Source organism: Periplaneta americana, chromosome 3, assembly GCF_040183065.1.
Source record: "Periplaneta americana isolate PAMFEO1 chromosome 3, P.americana_PAMFEO1_priV1, whole genome shotgun sequence".
Lineage (NCBI taxonomy): Eukaryota > Metazoa > Arthropoda > Insecta > Blattodea > Blattidae > Periplaneta > Periplaneta americana.
This window is the reverse complement of record NC_091119.1, coordinates 119,393,961-119,408,185: the sequence shown is the minus strand read 5'-3', so window position 1 is coordinate 119,408,185 and position 14,225 is coordinate 119,393,961.

Genomic DNA, 14,225 nt, shown 5'->3' with positions numbered 1-14,225 from the left:
ATGATTCTTTATTATAATACTATGTAAAAATAATACTGCACGTGTACTGTTCTTGTTGACGCCTGGGACTTACATTTACTGCTCGACACTTGCGGCACACTGTTCCATTCGAGCATGCGCAGTAGTACTGTTTCGCTGGCAGGCTTTGGAGCATGGTAGGGAGCCAGTACAGTGTGCGTAGGAGGGGTTAGGAGCACTTTCAGATGTGTTCTCAAGCTCGTTCCATCATAAATGCTACAATGAATAGTGTGCAAAATATTTTAAATATGTAATTTTCTGTAAGATCTTTACACGAAAATATCAAAATAAAGAAGATGGGTAGATCTACACATGAATTAAAATTATAAGTGACGAAGAACAGTAATGGAGATGTGACAAGAAAATTCAACATTCGGACTTACGAAAAATGCAATATGCGGCTGCAATAGAAAAGACGCTGTATTTTGTTTTCCTTGCCTATTGTTCGACGGCGAACATTTATTGACAAAAACAAGTACGTTTTATGAATTTTATTTATTTTTCTGTTTGAATTTTGGACTGTGCATAGTAACTAAATAATTTTGATTATCATTCTGCAGATATGATTGATTTGAAGCACATGAATGAAAGAATTAAAAAACACGATTCTTCAGCTGCACACATCAACAATAATGTTAAATTAACAGTGTTGGGTCAAACAAACATACAGACACAATTAGATTCAATTGGATTGTTGCACTTCACAATGATAAAGCTACCAAGAACAGATATGTGCGTGCAGTTTTGTGGAGCTTTTAGTTGGCTTTAAGAGGTCACGAAGACGGAAACTCATCTTTAAACGCTAGTATTTTTCTTGGCCTCATCAATTTCAGTTCTGAATTAGACGCACTCTTAAGGAACATTTGGAAAGAGGAACAGTGTTTAAGAGCACATCAAACACTATACAGAACGAAGTCCTTCAAGCCATTTTGATGTATGCCATGATGAGATTCCAAAGAAATGAAGAAAGCTGCTGACTTTTTAGCAGTTAAGGCTGATGAGATGACACACGTATCGAATGCTTGTGAACGTGTGAACTGTGTTATAAAACGCAATATAGCGAAAACAATATTATTTACGGTGTGCTGCAATAGAAATGGAACACTTTACTTTGCTATTACTGGACCTATATAGGAAACTGATTAACTGCAATTTCTTGACTAACAAAATTATGTAAATCTATACCTATGTAATATATGTTAATAGTTATGTAGTAGTTAGTACCTATAATAATAATAATAATAATAATAATAATAATAATAATAATAATAATAATAATAATAATAATAATAATAATAATAATCATAATACATATTTGTGCACCACCTGGATTATTTATCACCACACGCCACTGGGTATGATGCATATAATAATTCAAATAATGAACTTAAATTAATAAAAAAAAATGGTATGATATAAATTATCTATCAATGAAAATAAAACCATAATTATTCCATTCTCATTATCTGAAAAATGTAACAAACCTACTACATCTATATTAAGCAGTAAATTACATAACTCTAATTGTTGCCTTATACAGTGTAAATGTTCGATTATTAAGAAGTCCTCTGAAGTTAAGTATTTAGGCATAATTTTCGACAATCATTTAAAATGTAACCAACACATTAATTACCTTTGTAATAAATTACGTAAAAGAATATATTATTTTGTTTTATTGAGGAATTACTTGTCAATAAGTTTATTACGCACAATATAGGCCTACTTAACTTTATTTCAATCGGTAATTATGTATGGAATTATAGGATGGGGTAGCTTATATAAATCCAATTTTAATCCACTTTATCTATTACAGAAGAAAATAATTAAAATATGTCTTCATAAACCTATTGATTTTTCATCTCAAAAATTGTTTTTAGACTTTAATGTTCTTAAAATAAGACAAATTTATTATATTGTATTAATAAAATTCATACATAAAAATAGAAATAATTTTGAATTGTATTCTCATAGTTATGAAACAAAAGTATGAATTTTTAAAAATTGTTTGTAGCAACACTGCTACAGTATTTAATCATAGTAGTAATTTAGGCCCAAATTTATATTTACATTCGTCCCCCCTCTGGCAAACTAGCGAAAGTGACAAATTAGCGAATCTTCACTTAAGGTCTACATTGTACAATCTATATAAGAACTACACTCTGGCAAAGTATCGTATCTGCATCTCCTTCTTTATGGCTACAATAAGCTGTGCTTTTTTCACCGAACTACGATGCTAGTATATTAGACTATGCAGAAGTAGCGAATCTACACTGTTGTTAGTTTACCATAGTCATTATTGTGGAAGTAGTCAACATTCACTACGGCAAATTAACGAAAGGTCGGATCAGCTGTGTGATTGTTAGAATTTTCCCGCGGTTTTTGTTTGTCGCGAGTTTTTCTGGACACATTAAATATCTCCGAAGGTTTAGTGAGGGGAGCACTATGTAAAGTCACTGAGCAACGAATTTTACTTCCTGAGATGAGAGGGACACATGAACCAAAGAACAAGCTTAATACAGAACACGAAGCATTCATTAGGGAACACATACTGTCTTTCCTGAGCGTAGAATCACACTACTGCAGGAGGAAAAGTGAATACGCATATCTGGAACCCAATGTAAACATTACAAAAATTTATGAACTGTACGAAAAGCAATGTCGTGACTCAGAAACAAGATATTGTGCAAGTATTGAAAAGTACGGAGAATTTTCCGTGAATACAAAATTACCTTCCATGTTCCTAAGAAGGATCACTGCAAAACTTGTTCAATATATATATTTTTAGTAGGTTATTTTACGATGCTTTATCAATGTCTTAGGTTATTTAGCATCTGAATGAGATGAAGGTGATAATGCCGGTGAAGTGAGTCCAGGGTCTAGCACCGAAAGTTACCCAGCATTTACTCGTATAGGGTTAAGGGAAAACCCCGGAAAAAAAAAAAACCTCAACCAGGTAACTTGCCCCGACTGGGAATCGAACCCAGGCCACCTGGTTTCACGGCTGTAGAAAAAAAGAAAACAGGGGAATTAACTGAAAATGAAAAAGAATCGTACAAAGAACATGTGGAGAGGAAAGAAGCTGCCCGTAATTTGAAAGACATTGGTAAATAGAAAGCAAAGAATGACAAAACAATGTTGGCATTTGAATTCAATTTGCAGGCTGTTTTAAGTACCACAAAAGGAGCTCAGGGTCCATTTTTCTATGTAAGGAAGCTGGCTGTGTATAATTCAACAGTTTACAATTTAGGTGATGCTTCAGTAGAATGTTTTATATGGGATAAGACTGAAGAAAAGAGAGGAAGCGTGGAAATTTCAACTTGCATTTACTCTTATCTCATGAAATACCCTAATGCTGAGACTGTAATGATGATGCCAGACAGCTGCGGAGGACAGCAAAAAAACACAAATTTTGTATGTATGTGTCTAGAAGCAGTAAAAAACCATCCAAAAATTCAGCAGATTGATCATATTTATTTTGAGTCAGGACATAGTTTAATGGAGTGCGACTCTATACATCAAAACATATTCATGTCTGCAAAACAACTCTCAGTGTACACTCCAGAAGGGTGGGTTCAACAGATAAGGAATGTGCGTAAGAATCCATCACCCTACAAAGTTTTTTCATTGGTACATGATGACTCCTTGACTTCAACCAAAACAAGAATAATTTTACAGCTGAGGAAGAGAATACTTCTTTGCCCTTCTGACAAACGGTGTGGTTTCATTACACAAAGAATGTACCATGTACGGTTCAGATAAAGATTGGGTATGAAGATAGCTACTTCAAAAGGTTCACTTTCAAGCAATGAAGGAGCCGCCCATTAAAGTCTGAACCAGTGAAACCTTACTGTGCAAGATTATGTATATCTGATGCAAAACGGAAGGATCTGCAAAAACTTTGTGATGACCCGCAAATCCGGAAGGCATAACATGGATTTTATGAAAGCCTTCCATCATCAGCAACTGTGAGAGATGCTTTAGCAGAGCCAAATATTTCAGAGGAGTCAGACCAAGAATAGATTGGAAAAGTATTATTAAATAGAACAAAAGTCTTTTTTTTTAATTATTATTGACCAAAAAAAAAGTTGTTTCATTATTTCTTGAATGTGTGCCCTCAACTCGTAAAGTCCATACCTGTGGAGTAATGGTTAGCGCATCTAGCTGCGAAACCAGATGGCCCAGCTTCGATTCCCGGTCGGGGCAAGTTACCTGGTTGAGATTTTTTCCAGGGTTTTCCCTCAACCCAATATGAGCAAATGCTGGGTAACTTTCAGTGTTGGACCCTGGACTCATTTCACTGGCATTATCACCTTCATCTCATTCAGACGCTAAATAACCTAAGCTGTTGATAAAGCGTCGTAAAATAACTTACTAAAATAAAAAAATCAACTCGTAAATTAAATGTTCTAATAAAATATTACATACACTTCTTATTTCCTTTCAATCCCTCTAATTTCGAAGTACAAATGTATCTACTTAAATCATAATCATTAGTAAAACAATAACGGTTGTAGTGCAGATTCAACACTTTGCACCATGATGACAGATGGGATGTGTAATAATATCACTCAGGCAAAGTAACGAAACTGCCATTTCTGCCCTTAAAACAAAGAAAAGCACACAAACCGAAACTAATCTCAAACAAGTTGGTAAACTAGTTTTTTTAAGAATAATACTTGATTTTACGTGAGCAATCAAAGTTTGTTTTAGCTCTCCTGAAAAATTAACAATTTGCACTTTCGCTAGTTTGCCAGAGGAGGGACGATATCCTAATCTTGTCAATTCTAATAGTTCTAGTATTAAATTTAAAAAGTGATGCATGGATTTTACAAAAATTGTAAATTTAAATTTATATATTCTTATTGCGTAGTAGACATAAGACAAATTGTATTATATACTTCTTAATTTCAATTCAGGAATCCACCCCTGAGTACGAGTTCTAGTCTTTCAGGGGCCAGCTAAAGTTTTTTTTTGTTTATATTATATTTTATGTTACAATTATTAACAAAATAAATAAATAAATTTCTTCCCCTTGCTTCCACAAATCTATCATACACCCAACTATCTATCACGTTTATTTTGCCATAACAAGTCACTCCTGTTTGTATTTCCTGCTCCCATAAGCTTTAATGCTACACATGCCTGATGCTCCAATGTGGTCAGGATCCAATTAGGATGTTCTTTGGCAATATTCACCACTTTTATTTTCACGTCAAGGGGAACATGTTCATATTTTGGTTGTTTACCCAGACTAAGCTGGAAGTTGGAGAGGTCGCTTTCCCCTGAAGGAGTGGAACTTTCATCAGACATGATGTATTGTGCTTCTAATTCACTCGTGGAAGGTCCTGCAAGGAGTCAACTTCATTTTCGTGGAACAGTTTTTCAGTTTCATTACACCTGAAGTCGAGAGTTTCCATTAACATTTCAATAACTTGCTTTTCCAATCAGTTGTGAGCGAAGTTATTTCCGCATTAGTTATAGTTCCAATAATCACCATGCTTAAGAGCCGATCTAAAAATAGACGTTAAAAACATTATAAGCAGAGCGCATAATTGTTAATGGTATTCGAATATATTGTACTAGAATGATAGGGGTTTCATTTATTTTATTTATTAAATGTAAATAAATAAGGAATTAGTTGCTATGAGGCGTGTTCTTAAAGCAAGTTCCATTTTCAATTATAGCCATCGCATCACTGCAATCGTTTTGAGCATGCGTGTTTTCTTCTTCAGTCCTCAGGCAAGCTGTGCATGCAGTTTCAGAGATTCAGTCCGTGTGTGTGGTTAGTTGTGATCAGTTGAAATGTTTAAAGTGATTGAGCACCCCGCCGACTGTGAGATGCAGTCTGTTATCCGTTTCTTGAATGCAAGAAACATCAAACCAGCTGACATTCATCGTCAACTTTGTGAGGTGTATGGTGATGATGTCATTAGTGATGGAATGGTCAGGAGATGGGTTAGGAAGTTCAACGAGGGCTGTGTCTCTGTGCATGACGAGCAGCATACCGGTCAGCCATCTTTGATCAATGATGATTTGGTGCGTGCTGCCGAAAAAATTCATGAGCACAGGAGGTTCACAATTTCTTCGCTTTCCTTGAATTTTCCACAAATGTCGCGAAGTGTTCTCTATAAAATTGAGATAGATCGATTACGATATCGAAAATTGTGCTCACGATGGGTACCCAAGATGCTCACCGAAGAACACAAAAACCAAACGAGCTTCCAGTACATTGAGCTTTCTCACACGTTAAAGTGAGCAAGGTGATGAATTTCTTGACCATATCGTGACAGGTGACGAGACTTGAGTGTTTCACATGACACCTGAATCAAAGCAGCAGTCCATGGAATGGAGGCACACTGCATCACCAAGGAAAAAGAAATTCAAACAAACCATGTCAACACGCAAGATCATGTGCACTGTATTTTGGGACAGAAAAGGAGTCCTACTCATCGAATTCTTGCCTCAGGGTGAAACCATTAATAGAGAAACTTATTGTCAGACCTTGAAGAAGCTCCGTTGCGCAATTCAGAACAAGAGACGTGGGATGCTGACCAACAGAGTTGTGTTGCTTCATGACAACACTCGGCCACACGCAGCTCATGACACCCAAAATCTCATCTCGAAATTTGGCTGGGAAGAAATTGACCAACCCCCCTACAGCCCGGATTTGACTCCGAATTACTTTCATCTCTTCCTGCACTTCAAGAAGTTCCTCGGTGGCGAACGTTTTGATGGCGACAATGAAGTGAAAACAGCAGTGCGGGAGTGGTTCGCATCGCAGGCAGGCAAATTCTACAATGAGGGGATAGAAAGACTTGTGCCATGACTCGATAAATACCTCAATAATGGTGGAGATTATGTTGAGAAGTAATTGAAGTGTGGGGAATACAATGCAACGAAAATGGTCTGTAAATATCTTCCCGTTTACTTACTACACCCTTTTGGAACTTACTTTAAGAACACGCCTCGTATTTTATATGTAGTGTCATGTAGCTTACTTATTTTACAATATTACAAAATAGAATTAATGTATGTTTACCTTGAAAATATCGGACTGCTCCTGTTGCATCTTCTTTTCTTGATCAGACAGACTGACTGTGAAGTTTGCACTATTAGCTAACATCTTGTCCGTGTGCATAGATGATCCAGCAATTGGATTGTCGTCCATTATATTTTCTTTTGTATACTGTACTCTAAGACAAACACCAACACACAACCACGCCATACAAAATGCAAAAGGAGACAGGAAGTGAAAGATAAGAATTTGCCTGTATACCTTACACTTTATACAATGTACGGCGCTAAACATGAGCAAGCATAAACAAGCGCTGTGCAGTGGGTGTAGGTTCTGTGTGCATAACTGTCCTAACGTGCACCGCTTGGTACGGCACATCAAGTGTTCGACTCAGTCATTTCCGGATCAGGGTTCCTGGTCTCAAATTGATACATGTGCCCTTCCCCATCATCCCTGAAAGTTTGTAACACACCCAGAAACACCCTGTATATTAACTAGGACGAAGAAATATGCGACTGTAAGCAAATTTGCGAAAAAAAAAAAATTGTCGGCTTAAAGGGGACCTATGGGAGAGAAAGCCGAAACACGGGTATTTTTATTTTCACTGTACTTTCACCTCGAAAATTCCGTTTGATCTGTAACATCGGTCTGACAATGGCTCCTTGTGAGTGACTTGGTGGCCAGGATTCCATAGTATATGCACTGTTGGGCAAAGAATCTACGTAAAGATTAATTTGTGGTCCTACAGAATTTATCTGTTATGGTAACAATATTGTTATTAGGAGAAAAATTAGCTCCAGCACCGGGGATCGAACCTGGGTCCTTGGTTCTATGTACCAAGCACTCTAACCACTGAACTAGGCTGAAGTTCAAGTGGCCTACCAAAGAGGTAGGACGTAAACTGAGGATTCAATTCAGCATCGGAATTTGAATCCCATGTGGCTTAGTGGATAAAGCGTCAGCACGTAGAGCTGAAAATCCAGGTTCAAATACCGGTGCCAGAGAGAATTTTTCTCCGTTCTATCCATTCTTCATCGTATGGTACTGCAGAATTCCTGCACAGAAATATCATATGTACTCCGGTACATCATAGTAATATGATAAGCATAAGTAATCACTTCAAGATTCAACATGGCGCCATGTTCCGTTGGACCTTGCCACTAGTCACTTGTAATGAATGCACCTCTGTACATAGTGTTGGACATTGTGCCACTGTCACACATTATGTGACACAGTACATGAAGGTAGGCCACCAAAGGGAAATAGGCAGAACATAAACTGAGAAGGATTCAATCCAGCATCGGAATTTGAATCTGTGTGGCTTAGTGGACAAAGCGTCAGCATGTAGAGCTGAAAACCTGATTTCGAATCCCGGTGCCAGAGAGAATTTTTCGTTTTTCTACCCATTCTTCACCATATGGTAATGAAGAATTCCTGCACAGAAATATCATATGTACTCCAGTACATCACAGTAATATGATATGCGTAAGTAATCACTTCGTGATTCAAGACAGCGCCATGTTCCATGTATCTCGGTCACTTAGTCACTCACAATGAGTGCACCTCTTTACATAGTGTTAGACACTGTGCCACTGTCACACATTCTGTGACACAGTACATGATGGTAGGGCACTAAAGGGAAACAGAGAGATACAACTTAAATTGAAAAGGATTCAATCCGGCATTGGAATTTGAATCCAGTGTGGCTTAGTGGATAAAGCGTCAACACGTAAAGGTCAAACCCGGGTTCGAATCCCTATGCTGGAGAGAATTTTTCTCCGTTCCATCCATTCTTCACTAGTTCTTGTGAAGGTAATCATCTCTATATTAAACTACGTTAAAAATGCAGATAGCATTATGTCGCCCAAAAATACCGCCAAAAGGTCATAGTCGCATTAAAAAAAATGTCGCAAAATTCTATTTTACACAGCTCAAAGGCTACATATCACCCAATCTGGTCACTCTGAGCAGAAGCTAAAGTGGTCAAAGCTAAGCATCCTCAAAGGTATAAAGAACTCAATGAGCATCCTGGCCAAACATAACTCTGACTATACAGTATATGCGAGAACAAAAAAAAAAAAAAAAATGGCTATCAGTTTGCGCCAGAGATGATCTTTGCTAACAGAAAATTGTATTCGAAATATATATACAGTAAAAATAAGGGACAAATTTAAAAATGTAAGATAACTGGCAACCCTATCGAAAAGTGAGGCTGGAAGGTGCTACTTTTAAAGCAGGCAAGAGCCTGTGTTTGCTCCACAGATCTGTTATATGATATACAGAGTATGTATAAATTCCCATTACAGACTTTGAGGGCTTGTAGTGGGGATCGAGAATGTAACCTTTGCATATTACGAGGCGTGTTTTTAAAGTAAGTTCCGTTTTCAATTATAGTTGTTGCATCGCTGCAATCATTTTGAGCATGCGTGTTTTCTTCTTCAGTCCTCAGGCAAGCTGTGCATGCAGTTTCAGAGATTCAGTCCGTGTGTGTGGTTAGTTGTGATCAGCTGAAATGTTTAAAGTAATCGAGCACCCTGCTGACTGTGAGTTGCGGTCTGTTATCTATTTCTTGAATGCGAGAAACATCAAACCAGCTGACATTCGTCAACTTTGTGAGGTGTATAGTGATGATGCCATTAGGGATGGAATGGTCAGGAAATGGGTTAGGAAGTTCAACGAGGGCTGTGTCTCTGTGCATGACGAGCAGCATACCGGTCGGCCATCTTTGATCAATGATGATTTGGTGCGTGCTGTCGATGAAAAAATTCATGAGGACAGGAGGTTCACAATTTCTTCGCTTTCCTTGAATTTTCCACAAATGTCGCGAAGTGTTCTCTATAAAATTGAGATAGATCGATTACGATATCGAAAATTTTGCTCACGATGGGTACCCAAGATGTCCACCGAAGAACACAAAAACCAAACGAGCTTCCAGTACATTGAGCTTTCTCACACGTTAAAGTGAGCAAGGTGATGAATTTCTTGACCATATCGTGACAGGTGACGGGACTTGGGTGTTTCACATAACACCTGAATCAAAGCAGCAGTCCATGAATGGAGGCACACTGCATCACCAAGGAAAAAGAAATTCAAACAAACCATGTCAACACGCAAGATCATGTGCACTGTATTTTGGGACAGAAAAGGAGTCCTACTCATCGAATCCTTGCCTTGGGGTGAAACTATTAATAGAGAAACCATGCTGGGTAACTTTCGGTGCTGGACCCCGGACTCATTTCACCGGCATTATCACCTTCATTTCATTCAGACGCTAAATAACCTAGATGTTGATACAGCGTCGTAAAATAACCCAAAAAAAAAAAAGAGAAACCTATTGTCAGACCTTGAAGAAGCTCCGTCACACAATTCAGAACAAGAGACGTGAGATGCTGATCGACGGAATTGTGTTGCTTCATGACAACACTTGGCCACACATAGCTCGTGACACTCAAAATCTCATCTCGAAATTTGGCTGGGAACAAATTGACCATCCCCCCTACAGCCCGGATTTGGCTCTGAGTGACTTTAATCTCTTCCTGCACCTCAAGAAGTTCCTCGGTGGTCAACGTTTTGATGGTGACAATGAAGTGAGAACAGCAGTGCGGGAGTGGTTCGCATCGCAGGCGGGCGAATTCTACAATGAGGGGATAGAAAGACGTGCCACGACTCGATAAATGCCTCATTAATGGTGGAGATTATGTTGAGAAATAATTGAAGTGTGGGGAATACAATGCAACAAAAATGGTTTGTAAATATTTTCCACTTTACTTACTACACCCTTTTGGAACTTACTTTAAGAACACGCCTCGTAACTCATGTCCAGAAACGTACTGTTTCTCCGCTACAAGCAAAACACCACCGAAACACACATTTAACTCTTTCGCATTTTCGGAGCCAATGACCAGGTTATACATGTCATTTGATGATCACCTGATGTCACGTGTTCACTACAGGTTTGTTTGCATGCCATTTACTTCGTGAGCTGCCTGGTGAAGTGTCGATGATTTGGACGTTCGTACCTACTGTAGTGCTTGTGGTGTCGAGCTGTAATTCATTGGCAGTGTTGTAGTGTAAAACATGGTTGACTAGATGTTAAGAGAATACGCCAATATGATGTTATTGTATGGTGAAGCTCAGAGTAATGGGAGAGCTGCTCGTCAGCTGTATGAAGAACATTTTCCACACTGTCAGACACTTTCACACACCCTCTTGGCAAGGTTTATTAGCCTACACGTAATGAGCCTGATTTACGTGACCCCAGTGGAATCAGAGGAAGACCTGCTGGTGCGGGTTATGGCAGCAGCGGATGTTGGACTAGCAGGTGGTGTTGGTGATCATCTGTACCAGAACATGATATGTAGGTATGATGTTTGTGTTGACATCGGTGGTCACTACATCGAGCCCTTCTTGTACGTGGATGCAGAAGGTGCAAAAACAAAGTAAGTAAGCAGCAGAAATGGGAGAGTTCAACATGTGTTATGGTGGTGTTTTGCTTGTAGCAGGGAAATGTAATGTTTCCGGACATGAGTTCCTATGCAAAACATAACCTTCTTGGTCCACACTACAAGCCCTCAAAGTCTGTAATGGGAATTTAGATACACTTTGTATATACACTACTGTTTGTGAAAAGTGCAACACCCAGAAAGAATGGCCCGAACGACTCCAAACTCGGGAGAATGTAGAACAGTGTACCACAAATAATAATTGATTACGTTTCCAGAGAGGTGGCATACACACAGGCCCAACAGTGACGTCTCTTATGTCACTAGCAAGGTCAGTGTTAGGCCTTGCTCAGTCAGTGCAGAGCTTCCAAACGAAGCTGAAACCTGAAAGCTATACCTTGACCAAAACTACTTCCGACTTGACAGTTTACAGAGAAGGGGGAGCAGTGTTGTCATGTTGCCCATCGTTCGTATAAGCGAGCACGCTGCTGATAGAGTGCAGTAATGAACGGCTGACATGAACGTATACATTTCTAAGCAATTTGTTGAACACTAGGCATTAAAATTTGTGTACATTATTACTTTTATTAGTCTATTATTATTATTATTATTATTATTATTATTATTATTAGTAGTAGTAGTAGTAGTACTGGTATTCTTCAATGTAATACCATTAGAAAAGTGTCGAAAGGACTGTAAACTGTAAAAACAGGTTCAAATTTAATACGAAACATCTACTTTTATGAGTGTCGGTATTCTTCAATTTAATATTATTAGAAAGGCATTCAAAAATTGTAAACTGTAAAAATATTTACGATTAAAAATCTGCACGGCCTTTTTCTTTTCCAATATCGATAACAGTGCTCTTATTAATTTTAACACAAGCAGCAGTTCTCATTACGACATGCGCCAAAGGTAAAAGAGGCCCGACATTATCTTTTTCCCTCTCAAAATACTCTCTTACATAACACACCATCTCTCATGCTTGACTCTTTAACGAGGCACATTGTATAATATTCTTTGTTCTCCACCTGCCTTTCCTTCCTTCTGACACTGCACAATTCACCTGTTTAGAAACTCTCGCAGAAACTAGAAAACACACACTAGCCATACATTCCACCAATGACAACGAAGATAATACATGTAATATAATTGAAACAAAATAATTATCGATACCGGTACACTAGACCAATAATACAATTAAATAATATTTTTAATTCACACAAAGCAAGCACTAACCAGCCAACTCAAAGTCACTCCGGGCACTGTATTCAGCTCTAGGCCGTGGTATTCATGTGCAACTTGTAAACATAGACACGGCAACACCGTTCCGTTACCATGGTTACGCCTCTCTCGTGATTGGTTGATTTGAATGGTTGCCATGGTAACATGCTAAAGGCGCCATTTGTCAGGTCGGAAGTTGTTTTGGACAGACCATTGTGCAAGTATGCCTCATCGATGTGGAAGAGCACAATATCAGCACGTGAGTTCGAACAGGGCAGAATGGCTGGTCTCCGGGAAGCAGGTGTCATACCATGAAATTCTAGCTCGTACAGGGCATGCTGCTACATCAGTGATGCATGTGTGGAACCAGTGCATAGAAGAAGGTCGTATGCAGAGACGAGCAGGTACTGAATCGCGTAATGTGACCACAGCATAGGATGATCGCCATCTTGTCTGCATGGCTGTGACGGACCGTACAGCTTCATCCACAGTGTTGAGTCGACATTGAAGTACTGCAATGAGTGTGGACCTGTCTGCGTCTGGTTCATCGCCGTCTTTTGAGGGCTGGACTAGTAGCTTGCATGCCATTGCATTGACTTCCATTGTCCAGAAACCACCAATGCCTCAGACTACAATGGGCACATGAACACCATCACTGGCATGCTCAGTGGCAAAATGTGTGTTTTCGGACGAGTCCCGCTTCAACTTGTCTTACAATGATGACCACATACGTGTTTGACGCTACTGTGGTGGACGCAATCTGAGACCCTGCATTATTGAGGAGTATAGCGGACAAACGCCTAGTGTGATGGTTTGTGGCACTATAGGATACAATATGCGATCTCGCCTCCTATGTATTCAGGGCAATCTGAACAGCAACCTCTACATTAGGGGAGTACTGCCCCTCCTTCAGGCAACTCCACATGCCATATTTCAGCAGGACAATGCTCGATCACATGTGACAAGAAATTGTGCAAGTCTTCTTCAAAGAACAACGAGTATCACTGCTTCCCTGGCCTGCACGTTTGCCAGACATGTCGCCCATTGAACATGTCTGGGATATGGTTGGTCGGCAACTTGTTCGTCATGTTCCTCCAGCATCCACTCTTGATGTTTTGTGAACTCACATACAAACTGCGTGGAGGGAGATTCCCCAGAAACATATCCAGGCCCTCGTTGATTCCATATCAAGACACTTAGAGGCTCTGATTGCAGCACATGGAGGTTTAACACCATACTGAAATCTCACGGTCACAGATCAGGTACACTTCTGTAATTCTAATCATTTGTGTATTGTCATGTACCTAATCTATGGCATCAATTTCATTTCAGTCACATGTATCCTTCTTGGTACTGCAATTTCCACAAACATTTAGTGTAGATATGCACTATAGATACTGAGTGTGATGTTATCATAAAAGGCCACTGTTATGTGATGCTTTTGGGTGCACATCTATTACGTAAAACTGTACGTAGTTTTGTGCTTTCTCGACAAATGGTGGAACAGCTAATTCATGGCCTCAGTC